Source organism: Larus michahellis, chromosome 3 (assembly GCF_964199755.1).
Source record: "Larus michahellis chromosome 3, bLarMic1.1, whole genome shotgun sequence".
In the NCBI taxonomy this organism is placed as follows: Eukaryota; Metazoa; Chordata; class Aves; order Charadriiformes; family Laridae; genus Larus; species Larus michahellis.
This window is the reverse complement of record NC_133898.1, coordinates 93,094,216-93,107,279: the sequence shown is the minus strand read 5'-3', so window position 1 is coordinate 93,107,279 and position 13,064 is coordinate 93,094,216. Positions and strand designations below refer to the sequence as shown.

The 13,064-nt window shown below is 44.9% G+C and overlaps 1 protein-coding gene across 3 annotated transcripts in view; it reads right to left on the bottom strand.

The window, feature by feature from the left end:
• CEP162 (centrosomal protein 162) overlaps positions 1–1,085 on the bottom strand; it is a 52,442-nt gene extending 51,357 nt beyond the window's left edge. For 2 of the 3 annotated variants that reach the window (XM_074581246.1, XM_074581245.1), the window contains exon 1: positions 841–1,085. The gene's annotated coding sequence lies outside the window, so the exon portion shown is untranslated. Of the gene's footprint in view, positions 1–338 lie in introns of all 3 variants that reach the window. The other variant, XM_074581247.1, reaches the window with a different exon arrangement.
• Between the last annotated feature and the right edge of the window lie 11,979 nt (positions 1,086–13,064).

Here is a 13,064-nt window from a genome sequence, read left to right as displayed (position 1 = left end):
CTGTAAGCACTTGGACAATATCTCTGCAAACATGGTAAGAAGATTAAGAATGTTACCTCTCATGACACACATAATCCAGTATCCTTTTATACTTTTACATCAAAGAACACTATATGCTAAACACTAGATGCTTTAACAGTTTACTAGCTGTGCCAACTGCTTCAGCGAGTGAATACTTAATTCCAGCCTTGCCAGAAAAAGATTCTTCTGACGTTATCTGTACTCCTGCCTACCTTACAATTATAGCTTTTATAAAAGCTAACAATATAAAACTTTATTTTTCAAAAGGACAACAAATATGTCAATTTCCATAATAGAAGATTACAGAAAAACATTACCTGTAGCAAATATACTTTGCAGCCATAGCTTTAGAATTCCAGCCTCACAAATGACTTCGTACATAAAACGAAGAAGTCACTTGCTGGGATAGATGCTATGGCACAGGGCAGAAAGCAGAAGTTTGGGGAAGGTATGTCTAAACCACAGGGCTGAAAGAAAGCTTATACAACCTAACACATTTCACGTAACCTTTTAATCATCCCAGAGCTCGGACCGGCCGTGACCTGATCCTCCTCCGCCTTCCCCCAAAGCACAGGCAAAGCTGGCACACGGCGGCAGTCACGGGGACGGCGGGCCGCCCTCCCCCCAACCCCAGCCGCCACTCCGCGGCTCTCCTCCAGCCCCGTCCTCTCCCCCCTTAGGCCTAGCGAAACCGGGCGGCAAGAGGGAGAAGCGCAGCCCCCGACGGGGCGCCGTCAGACCTAGCGAGCGGTGGGGGGGACAGGACAGAAAGCGGCTCGGAGCCGAGCGCTGCCCCGCCTCGGGGCGCCGGGGGCCTACCTGGGCCGCGCCGGGCCCCTCCCGCCTAGGGCCGCCTCACTCCCTGGCCGGCGGCGCGGTTGCCAGGGAAACCCTCCCGGCCACCGTACTGCCCGCCAAAACTGACCGCCGGCCGGCCTGTCACGTGACAGGCCCCAAGCCGCCGGCTCTCCGCCCCGCTGCCGGCGCGCGTGGAAGACACGTGACGGGGGACAACGGTCTCCAGCCGCCATTACTACCGTGGCAGACGCGGCCCGGCCCGGCCCGGGAGGCGGAAGTCGCCGCGCGGTGACGTGTGGCGGTGGCGGTGCCGGGGGTGCGGAGCGGGCGCCCCCTGCTGGGCGGCGGGGGGGGCAGCGCCGGCGGAGATCGGGGCCGGGCCGCCGCTCGCCGCTCCCGCCGTGAGGGGTCACGCCAGGATAAGGCAGCAGCGGCCCCCCCGGCCGCCCAGCCGACGAGGCCTGCCCGCGCACCTGCCTCCGGCCGGCGGAGCTGGACGGGGTTTGGCGGGGGGAGGACGGTGCCGGCGCCGGGGGCTGCGCCGTGCCCCCCGCAGGGACGGGCTCGGGACCCTCTGTCCATCCGCCCCCAGGCCGCGGCGGGAGCAGGGACGGGACGGGGCTTTGGTGTGTGTGTCGTCGTCGCCCCCCCCCATGTCGGTTCTCCGAGGTCGCTGCCCGCCTTGTGTCTGTTTTCTGCCGTCGAGGAGCGGCACAGGAGCCTGTGGTTAAACCGGAGAGATTAAAACCAAAGGCGGTTTATTCTTCTGTTTGGCGGCGATGCCAGGCCCGGCAGAGCAGCACCCGTGCTCCTGGTCACGGAGCCTGTGGGGCTAACGCTGTGGCCACCTGCAGCCAAGGTCTCTTCCTCGGGTTTCTGAGGGACAGGCTGTGCCGGAAGTCACAGAATCACAAAATGTTGGGGTTGGACGGTACCTTGGGAGATCATCTGCCAAAGCAGGTTCGCCTAGAGCAGGCTGGACAGGAACGCATCCAGGCGGGCTTTGAATATCTCCAGAGATGGAGACTCCACCAACTCTCTGGGCAGCCTGTTCCAGTGCTCTGCCACCCTCAAAGTAAAGAAGTTTTTCCTCATGTTGAGATGGAATTTCCTGTGTTACAATTTGTGTCTGTTGCCCCTTGTCCTGTCGCTGGGCACCGCTGAAAAGAGTCTGGCCCCATCCTCTTGATGCCGCCCTTTAGATTTTTATAAGCATTGATGAGATCCCCTCTCAGTCTTCTCCAGGCTAAACAGACCTAGGCCTCTCAGCCTTTCCTCATAAGAGGGATGCTCCAGTCTCCTGATCATATTTGTAGCAAGTCGTTCAGCTGATCTTTTGCAAGAGCAGGATGGAAAGTATTAAAAGCGCTTTCCCTAACGCAAAGGTCAAACCCAAACCATCCCTTCTCGGTGTTCCACAGAAATCCCCTCCTGAAGCTTTTCTGATGTTTCAGCCTTAGATGTTGGCTGCTGTGCTTTTAATACATTTTAGCACATCTCTGGAAATGTTTAAAATATGCAGAGAAATTAATGACCCCTGTTTCCCTGACCACTGTCTCTCAAATAACCACAGAACAATTGCAGTCTGTGCTTGCATGTGCTCTCCAGCGAGGGTCTGTCAGTTGTGTTTGTTGTGAGAGTCACGTTGCTTTAGGAATTTTTACGCCAGCATTTAGTAAATGGCAAAATAAAACAAGCTCACTTAAGAATACAAATGAACATTGTTCACACACACACATACACACACGCATTTTGATTCTCTGTTGAGCAGAGTCGGAATGAAAAGATTTTGAAAGGAAGTTTTTTTCGGCAAGTGTTGGATATTCATCGCAAGTGAGAAACTAGTTAAAATCCTATTACTGTCTCTCATTTCCTGTTAGCTTGAGAGATAAAGACTGTGCTTCCAATATGGCCTTTATATATCCCAGATTTTTTAATTCAAGTATAAATTACAGTTTAAATTCAAAGAAGCTAAAAAATACAGGCTCTGTGCTCTCCACCTGAGTCTATAGGAATTGCTTTGCTAAAGGTGCTGCGGCGCTTCTTTCAGCCAGGCCTTTTGTCTGCAGATGGAGTATTGTATTTCCATTTGCAAAGTACGGGTCATTTACTGCGTCTCTGTGCGCAACTTCGGCTGCTGTCTATGGGAAATGTGGGAGCTGATCAAGGACAGGATGCCCCCATAAACTAATATACTAGAACAATTTGTTAAGCGTGACAGCCTACTGCTGGTGAAAACATCAGTTTCCAGCGTTTGCTCTTTTCTCTTGTCTCATGAAAAAGCATGGAGTGAGGCACGAGCATTTAAAGAGAAATATGGAAATTAATTAAGGGATGTCAGTCTGATGCTGCATGCCTTGATCCTGCTCAGATTTAAGCCAATGCAAATTTGCTGTTGACTTCAAAGTGATAGCCGTGACATCATTCATTGATCATGAGAGTTACTTCATATATAATCAAATAATCACATCAAGGGCTCAGTCCTGCAAGCTGCTAAAAAACTGTTGCACATTGAGGCCTTTCTGCTTGCAGAAATATGTTCAAAGAGGCTTGTACAAAGTATAGAAAAATGTGCAGGGGGATCAATGTTGTTGGAAACCTCAGTGCCCATATGGAAAGGAAAAAAAAAAAATCCAAACCACTCTGGATGACTGTGGTGGAGAGGAGGCATTGCCTGGTGTTGAAATGTCATCCAGTGCATTCAAATGACATGCACAATAGCCACTTAAAAGATTTTCATTTCCTTCTAATGCCAACCAGTTGGAGCAGTTTTCTCAAGACCTCTTAACAGTGCAGCTTAAAAAAAATGGAGAGCGGGGCTAGCCATGAATTTTCAGCCAGGAACATGGCAATTTGATTGGTGATACTAATAAAGCAAAAGGGTGGTCACAGATTCTGAAACGGATCCTGCTGGTCAAGAGCCCCAGGTTACAAGGTAAAATTCTGTCTCTGCTGACATGGGTGGGAGGCCTTTGTCGACTTCTGTGAAACCAGATTTTGCTGCTGTAGTCATTGGCTTCTCATTTGAATGTGTGGCATGTGTACACTTAACACACTTTTTTTTTCTCCAGGTTGCTAAAATATAAGGCTTCATGTATTAGTATTATAATTTCAAGCAATTAATGGTAAAATTAAAAGGGATAAAATATCCATACTTTTGTTTTTGTTTTTGCACATCTAATTTCAGATTTGTATCATCCATAAACGTCAATGGGGAAAAAGACATCAAATAAAAAAGAAACAAAACGTCTGCCACATCCACTTTGGCTGAGGCATTGCATTAGATAGTATTTCAGTACTGAACTTGCAAATATGTGAAATATGAGATTATGAAAATAAATATTTAGCCATATTCTTGGTTATGTTTTTTTAAAGGTTAACAGTTTCATACTGAATGAAAAGCAAACAAACAGTGGTGAATTAAGAAGTTAAAACGGCATTCTCTGTGCATGCCTGCTGTGATAATACTTCCTTACATGACTATGCAATAAAAACCCTTTCCAGTATACGCATCAGAAAAAGGAAAAGCCTTCCATAAAAGTACAAGCTGCACCAAAAATGGAAAGATTATGTGGAACTGTGTTTCGTGCAAGAGAAAACAGTAGTTTGGCGTTGTTAAATTGGGATTAGTTATAAAATAGTTCACATAACTATAATTTCACTTTAAAAGATTATTTTTAATACTTTCACTTTTGTTTCACTGCAGGTCTTATTTTGTTCCGCCACTGATTAACCGTAGTCCTCACATCCTGAGGGTCAGAGTTATGGTCGACTGCGTTACGGTAGCTAGCCTGAACTCAGCTTAGCATCTCACCCGCCGGCTCTTTTCCATCATGCAGTTTCTCCACAGGCCGAGAACTAAATTCTGTGTCGTGTTTCAAATTATTCCAGAAGTTTAGACCAGTCGCTAATCTTATTTCTCCTTCAAGCTGGCGTCCCTTGAACGGAGCTGCAAGTTTGGAAGCTGGGCTGTCATGTTGCCGGCCATTTCCCGCTTTCTGGAAGTTAGCAGACATGCACTGTTTCTCAGACTTTTTGAAAACAGATCCTCCCTTTGGCTCATTTGTGTAAATACTTAATTGCCTTAATGTTGTGCCCTGTGCTGCCAACTTTTTGGTTCCTCTGGAAGAGGGGGAGCGCAAAGTTGTTGTAATGACTGGCTGCAGGAGTAAACCCTTCCCCATCCTAGGGAAAACTGTGCTACTGCCAGCAAATGTAAGCAGTTAAAAGTTCCTTCAAGAGGGTGGATGTTTGCAGTCAGTAATTATAGCTGCTTCGCACTCTCTCAACTTAAAAGAAGTACATCTGCCAACATTGAACACTGCTTTTTCTTCCATTTCCTGATTCTCTATAAACTTGTTGGGAAACATTGCTCTCCTGCATAATCCAGCTAGTGGAGCAAGATCCCTCCTGTTACGAGCTGTTACAAATCCTGGGAAGATTACTGTGCAAAGATAGATACAAAGATGGCTGGTGTCGCCATCTTTTTAAGATAAACACACGTGCATGTGCCATTTATTGTACTTTAAAAATAAAACCATACCACATTTGAACTGGCCTAATGATCCTGCCCTATGCCTACTGCAGGTCCTTCTTTGCCAGTGAAAATTCTCTGTCCTTAGCATCAGGCGACACACCTACGATTCCTACTCTACGCAAACTTGGGTCATTTTCACCCCAAAGTCGTTTGATCTGCAAACCCTCATCATCCACGAATATTCTCCTTTGTATATAGAAAGTTTTATAATAAATTTTTCTCTTTGCGTGAAGACACGTCGCGTATCTTCAGTTCAGAAAAAATTAAGGTAAATATTTTTATAAAAAATTCTTAGTGGCTTAGGAAAGGTTAAACTCGGAAAACTCAGCAAAGAAAAATTACGTGTTCTGGTTTTCAAATTTTTCAGATCTGTAAAATCTCTCGTTAATCCTGACAACATATCTGCTTAACACTGGCAAGAATATTAGCTTTGCATTTCAGATTTTCACTTGGTTATTTTTAGTTCTTCTGAAGCCTGGGAAATAAGAAATATAACTGCTTTGAACAGTCTGAAAGAGCCAAGTCTTGCAGGGCCTCTGAATCTGATTAGATAAAACAACAAAGAGGTTCTGTTAGGGCAGAGGCAGGAAGAACTAAGGTGGGTGGCAATATCTGTCATAACTCAGGGGAAATGTAGCCTCAAAGCACTCAAAAGTGGGTGAAAAAATAACATAAGCAATAGACAACTTTCCCACATCTTAGGTCACTCTCCAAATGCAGTTTGAAGATTTTTCTCTGTGCTCGACTTTTTTTTTTTGTTATTTTTTTATTTTTAAAGTACAATAAACAGCACATACATGTGTGTTTATCTTAAAAACTCAATTTAGGGGAACATCATTTCTCTGCAGATAAGTATCCAAAAAAGCACAGTATGGAAAGTGCCATTACATTTGTCGGTACGGAAACAGCATAAGGTCTGAAGTGATAGATTTGCAATTTGCAACATTTTCCTCTGAAAGTGAGGTAGCTCTAGGATTGCCACAGGAGGTTTCTCCCTGAAATACAGCTAGTCATAACATCACATTTTATCCTACTGGATGCAAAAGGATCAAACTGTTGTGTTTAGTGCCCCTGGGAGGTCCTCAGGGTTTTTTGGGGGTTGGTTTGAAAATGATCTGTTATTGGAGTGGTGGGAACCTGGAACACCCACTTGGCCGAGGATGGGGCTTCCCTACTTTCTGTGCAGGATGCTTATTTTGGGTTGTAGTCTCTGATGAAGTGAAGAGCTAGAGAGATTTGTACATCTTCTCAGGAAAATCAGTCAGAATGTTTTCAAAGTTGCTGCGCATCCACAGTGTTGAGATTTGTCTCTGTCAGAGGCCAGGAGCATTATCTGTTTGGAGCCTGCCACTAAGTGTACCCCAAACCAGCCATGGCTGCAGCCGAGGAACATAGTGCTCATCCCTCATACAGAGGCGTATGAGAACAATCCCTCCAACCTGTTCTTTACCTGCGTGTAACTGATGGCATTTCTCCAGTAACTCTAGCTCTGTCTTCCCCAGGACGGACGTGGGGCACAGCAGCAGGTGCATACTTGTCCAATAACTAATCCCGATACCTAAATCATAGAACCATAGAATCATGGAATCATACAGTCATAGAATGTGTTGGGTTGGAAGGGACCTTTAAAGGTCATCTAGCCCAACCCCCCTGCAGTAAGCAGGGACATCTTCAACTAGATCAGGTTGCTCAGAGCCTCATCAAGCCCGGCCTTGAATGTCTCCTGGGATGGGGCCTCCACCACCTCTCTGGGCAACCTGTTCCAGTGTCTCACCACCCTCATTGTAAAGAACTTCTTCCTAATGTCTAACCTAAACCTACCCTGCTCTAGTTTAAAACCATTGCCCCTCGTCCTGTTGTTACATGCCCTTGCAAACAGCCCCTCCTCATCTTTCCTGTAGGCCCCCCTTGGGTACTGGAAGGCCGCTATAAGGTCTCCCCAGAGCCTTCTCTTCTGCAGGCTGAACAACCCCAACTCCCTCAGCCTGTCAAATAAACTAAACCTGATACCAGTTTGGATTGCCCTGGTGGTTTAGCCCCCCGTGCTGGGCTGAGGGTGTTCCACACGCATGCAGTGGCTCTTTCCTTGCTCTGAAATGGAGCAGTGGAGCTGTGAGCGCGCGATTTCAAGCGTGATGGGCAAAGTCTGCTCGACTCTGTGGTTTTTGGCAAAAGGCTTGCTGTAATTATGCTGCTGAGGTAATAATTTCATTAAGCAGTTGGTTACTGGACAAGGTTGTCTTCTGGCTTGAAAGGTCATTACTTTGTTAATGGATCACTTGCTTTGCCATATACTAGCCTATATTTTTAGAAAGAAAATTTGGAATGACCATTAATTTATTTGCCAGGAGTTTGATTTAACTTTTTAACCAATAATGTATTCCACAGTTTTCCTGACTTTATGTCTGCTATAAACAGTATTCCTGTGAACCAAGCATCTTGTCAGTGGTGTTTCTATGTCATTTTCAGCAAGCTAAAGGTAGTTACAGTGTACATTTGGACAGGAGAGCTGGAGTGTGAAATTTATACCAATTACCTTTTTCCTCAAGCTTTTTTTCTCATTATAATTTCATCCTAAATTAATCCACTCCACATTTTTTATTTTCTTTGAAACTGTGCTGTAAGGTTCAGTCTTAACATTCTTGCACAGGGACTTGAGCATCATGTCTTAAAAACTAAGGGGACAAAATCAGATCCTTGCCAGGAATCATTGCCCGTACAAGTTCTGCTCCCCTGGCTGATCCATGGACTGCCAGGTGAACGTGGCTTTTTTTCCCAGTGAACGGAGAAAAGGTAGATTGGTGCATATGGATACCCTTTTTTATCTTTGGCTGGTGAAGGAATAACCATCCCAAACTTAGGTTCACACATAATAACAAAAACCCTGGGATGTGTTAACCAATATTGATGGGGTGGACAGGGTGACTATTACAAGCCCGTTTTCTTTGCAAAGCGAGTTCACGTGTTTGTCGATTTAATGTAGCTGTCTCACTCGTCATCCTCTCGCTCGCGGAGATGCAGGCCCTGGTCCCATGCTGTTTGTACAGATGCTGTTAGACCAGAGCCGAGGGATGGGGAAGCCAGAGAAATCTGAGGTCTCCTTCTCTGCTGCCACATCCCCAGCACTGCATTGGGGCCATTTCAGCTAGGTGCAGATCCCTCACCTACAACACATTTATAGCATGCCACTTTTGTTGCCCTGTGCTGGTCAGGAGGTCTCATTCTCCACCAGGCAAAGCAGCCTTTCTGGAGTCAGCAAGTGTCATCCTTTTTGATTTATTTTTTCATAGCTGGAACTAAAGGTAATCTAAACTGATGTTCTATGTACAGAAAACAAAAGCCAGCCAGATAGGTGCTACAGAAAGGAAAACCTCACTGCTCGGAAACTCTCAAATGTGGACAGGCAGAAGATTGATTTCTTTCTTTATTTTTTCGTAAACAGTGCTTTAGGTAGAGGTACGACCTGTCATTACTTAGAGATTTCCAGCAGCTGAACATTTGGTGTCTGTCTGCCACCCACCTAGTGCCAAAAATGCCACCAAGAGATCGGCTTGTCGAAGGACTAAAATAGTCCTTAAAGCTCAGCCTTGAAGGACTATGACACCTGCTCTCCCGTGTCTTCTCTTTCTCTCCATATCTACCCCACTAATCGCCTATTAGCTCCTAAGGTACCAGAAATAAACACCAGCAGCCCCAAGGTTCAGACAGTGTATACTAAGACCTGTGAAAACTGCCTTTTGCGAGCATGTGTCTGGAAAATAATACCTAGCTTAAGGATTTAAAACCCAGTGAGGTTCTTTGTTGTTTCAGGCTTCTGGGAAAGTGATCACTTTCTTAATGCGATAAGAAACTGAAATGTTTTCAAAGAAAAGACACTTAGATGTGTGGCCTGCGTGGATTAGTAAGACTGGAAGCTGCTGTTCCACGAATCCCTTAATTATGACAAACCTTCCTGGTGAGCTGCTGTATTTACATAACAGAATATTAAGCTACGATTTTTACATGTATATGAAAGGTATTTAGGTGTCACTGTTTTCTTGCAGTGTAATAATATTTGATTTGATTTAATTTAAGTTTGGATAAGCTTGGGCTTTTTGTTAATTTCCTCCACGCTGAGGGATAAAATAGCCCGGTGCGAAAGCCTTTTAAGATTCAACAATATCGTTCAAGCGTGGCATCTGCAACTAATAATAAAGACTATGCAACTTTGAATGAAAAAAAAATGTCTAATTATCATGGCAAAGGGAAGATGGTTGACTCATCTTCGGCAGTTTGGATTACATGTGTGGGATTGTGTTTTGGATGGAGCACTCCAGAATAGCAACACTCCATCAAAAACACAGTCATGCACCTGTACTCCAAATGGCTGAATAAGGCAAAACACATGTCACCCGAACACTGTGAATCAAATTAAAAAAAAAAAAAAAAAGAAAAGAAAAGAAAAGAAAGGAAAGCTGGAAGAGAAATAAAGACAAGTACCATAACATTGGTGTGTGTGAAGACTTGTTTCTCTAAAGCTCCCTGAGTGATTTATTTATCGCTAAACCTCTGTTCGCAAGCCATGTTTGATTTTGCTTGATGCTGATATAGACACTGCAACCGGATCTTATGGAAAGGGCTGCCAGCAACTGTTTGATCCTGATAAATTACAATAACAGGCACAATTTACAATGAGAAGCTATTGCTGCTTCTGGCCCTAATGTGTGATGAAGTTTAAAACATGGTGGGCCAAAATTCTCCTTAGCTGGTGGCCCCCTTGGACCACTTACAGAAGAGTGTAAGAGAGCCATCGAGCAGAAGAAAATTACATTCACAGCAAGAGTCAGGCTGAATTTTATATCAAAGGTGAGCGTGTGTGTCTCTGTGTATCTGCCTGCATTTGGAGTGAAAGAGATGTTGTGTGGAAAAGAGGTACAAGAAGAGCGTATAATCCACATGTTTGGAAACTTGTGTGCTAACTGAGCAGCCCATTCCCCCGGTTCCTTCTACATGTGCACACACACACCAACACACACACACACCCCACACCCCCATTTATGCCTGCAGTGCATATGTGTTCTGAATATTGAAGTGTTTGCTTTGGAAAGTTAATTGATGGCTGGCTGCTTATTTGATCTTCACAGTGTCGAGTTCAAAACGTAATAAACTGTAAAAAACACCTGATAGTTGGACATGGAAAGAAGTGCAAATTCAGAAGGGGATGTGAAGTGATATGAATTAGACCCCCCTGCGTATTTTCTTTGCAGTAGCATTCCCAGACACCTGCCCCTGATTTCAGAAGTGTATACAAGCCACAGTCCACACGCGGGAGAGTAAAGCCAGATTTCTTAAGATATTTCATTGCCTAGAAGCTTTTGATAATCCCATCAGATGCTTCTTTTTTTTTTGTGTGTATGTCTTTTTAGGGGATTTTGAGTCTAATCATATTAACATATACCTTCTTACTGACGTGCCAAGAGTTGGCTGTCCTGGAGGCCAATTGTTAATAATCCAAAAAACATACAGATTAAAGAATGGAGTGAAAGGGATGTTGCAGGGACAAGAGGAAGAAGAAAAAGGTATCAACTACATGTCTAGAAGCTTATGTGTTCTCTGAGCAGCTGGTATTGCTGGTGCCTCCTATAGGGAAGCATACAAAGGGAGACGTGACTATTTCATACACTTTTATTAGTGAAATGTTGAGAGAGGCTTCAGAAAGTCTCTAGAAGCAGTGGTGAAATTCAGTGGCTCTGACAGGCTGTTTATTAGACTTCAGAAGGACTGTAATGCACCTCTCCTAATACTGTATTTCTGCCTTTAGGAAGTGCTAAACGAACCAAGACGGTACCATAGCTCTTGCCCGACCACATCTTCTGTTGGTCCTCTCACCCAGCTGCTCTCAGGTTCACACAGGACACGTCCAGAGAGGATCAGGAGAAGATTTCCTCTGTTCACCTATTTCCACAAACCCAATTTGTCTGTGTCTTCTGCCTTTTGTAGCCTTTGCAAAATAAGCTCTGCCATTCATTTGCTTCTCTTCCCTTGTTTCCTATTTAAGCATATATGTGTATTCCACTAACCATTCCTCTTTCCCTATGAAGAAATGTATGTATACGTGAGCCTACTACCCCCTCTCCCTGCCTCTGCTCCCCCAGCTTTTATGTAGTATCAGTATTTCCCATGTCATCTGCTGGAGAGAGGCAGGCAGAGCTGTTGCACATATTTAAAAGGTCAGTGCACGTGCGTGAACACACATATGTGCACACACGTGCTGCTGTTCTGTAAAGGTGCACCCCTGTCTCAAAGGGTGAATGGTTGCCTGGCTCATGGAGAATGAACCGGGAGAGGTGAGGATGGACTTGTACCTCTATAGCATGGAGCACAGGCTCGGTGCAAAGCCTTAGAGAAGGACTGAGCATGAAATGTAGGTCTTGAATGCGAAGGGGGCAGGGTTTGAGGACAAGATAGATACATGTTTCTGTAATTGTAAATATAGACATATGTTTAATGTCAGTATCTATGGTCTCTGTGTGAAGGGGCAAACCCCCTGAGAAAAGGAAGCTAAGAATCTTGCTTAAGAGGTGCCCATTTTCATTCTGCAGGAAACTCTGGTGCCAAAAATTACGTTGGATAATTCCAGGCCAGGTTCCAAGATTGTATGCCTACCAAGGAGGAATATATTATAAATTGGAATTAGACGTGAGAAGTCGATCATAGGAGAAAAAACAGTTGAAGTCAAAATATTCTGAAAAAGGGATTGGCCTGAAATTAGATTAATGTTTCCAAAAAGTGGCCTGAATATTCAAAATGAGGGCACTTGATGGGAAATGCCTTAAATGAGTGGTTTTTTTCTGAGCATGGCTGCTCAAATTGCCAAAAATTAGCAGAATGCGAGGTGTATTTTTTTTTCTCGGTTGGTCCCATAGTGGAAGAAGAAATGTGACTGTCATTTCCCTACACTTTTGAGGAGTCTAGGTGGTATATCCACAGCTCAGTGGGTTCCTGGAGTACACAGGGTGACGGTGACTACACATCGTGTAGCCTGATCTCCTATCCATCAGAAATACTGTGGTATTGGGACTAGTAACTTGTTTGACCATGACCTGCCGTCCAGGAAAGCGGCCATAAAGACATCACTTCCCCTAGTAACTGGTTCCGGTCAGTAATAATGATTACTCCTTTTGTTAAAAACCCATCTAATTCATCACTTAAGTGTGTTTGGCTTGAGCCTTCCACTTGTGAGACTATCTCTACCAGATTAAAGAGTCCTGGAGTGCACTCTATTTCACCTCTGTGAAAGTACCAATGCAATGAAGCCAAACCACTTCTTAATCTTCTTCTTGACTGGCTGTGATTTGAGGCAAGTGGACTTGCTTCGTACAACTGCGGGAAGCTCTGTGTTTCATTTTAAACCAGCCTCTATGATAATGTACAGCAGGACGTGCAAGTCACTGGGGTTTACCTTTCCACCCGCTTGCACAGACTCCAGCTAGCACACGCAAACGATGAGAAAGCTAACGACCAGAGACAGTAGAGCTGGCCACATGCAGCCCCCCCATATGTCAACTTTGCTTCAGCCGAGCCGACATTGCCACGGGGGGTGTCATAGGTTTTAAGAGAGGGGTTTCCATGTGTCCCTTCTGCCTTCTCTAGGCAGTACACTACCTCGCATAGTTCAAATTTCATCGTGAACTGTGTTTACCGAGTTGTCAGAGATAAGCCCAGCTCT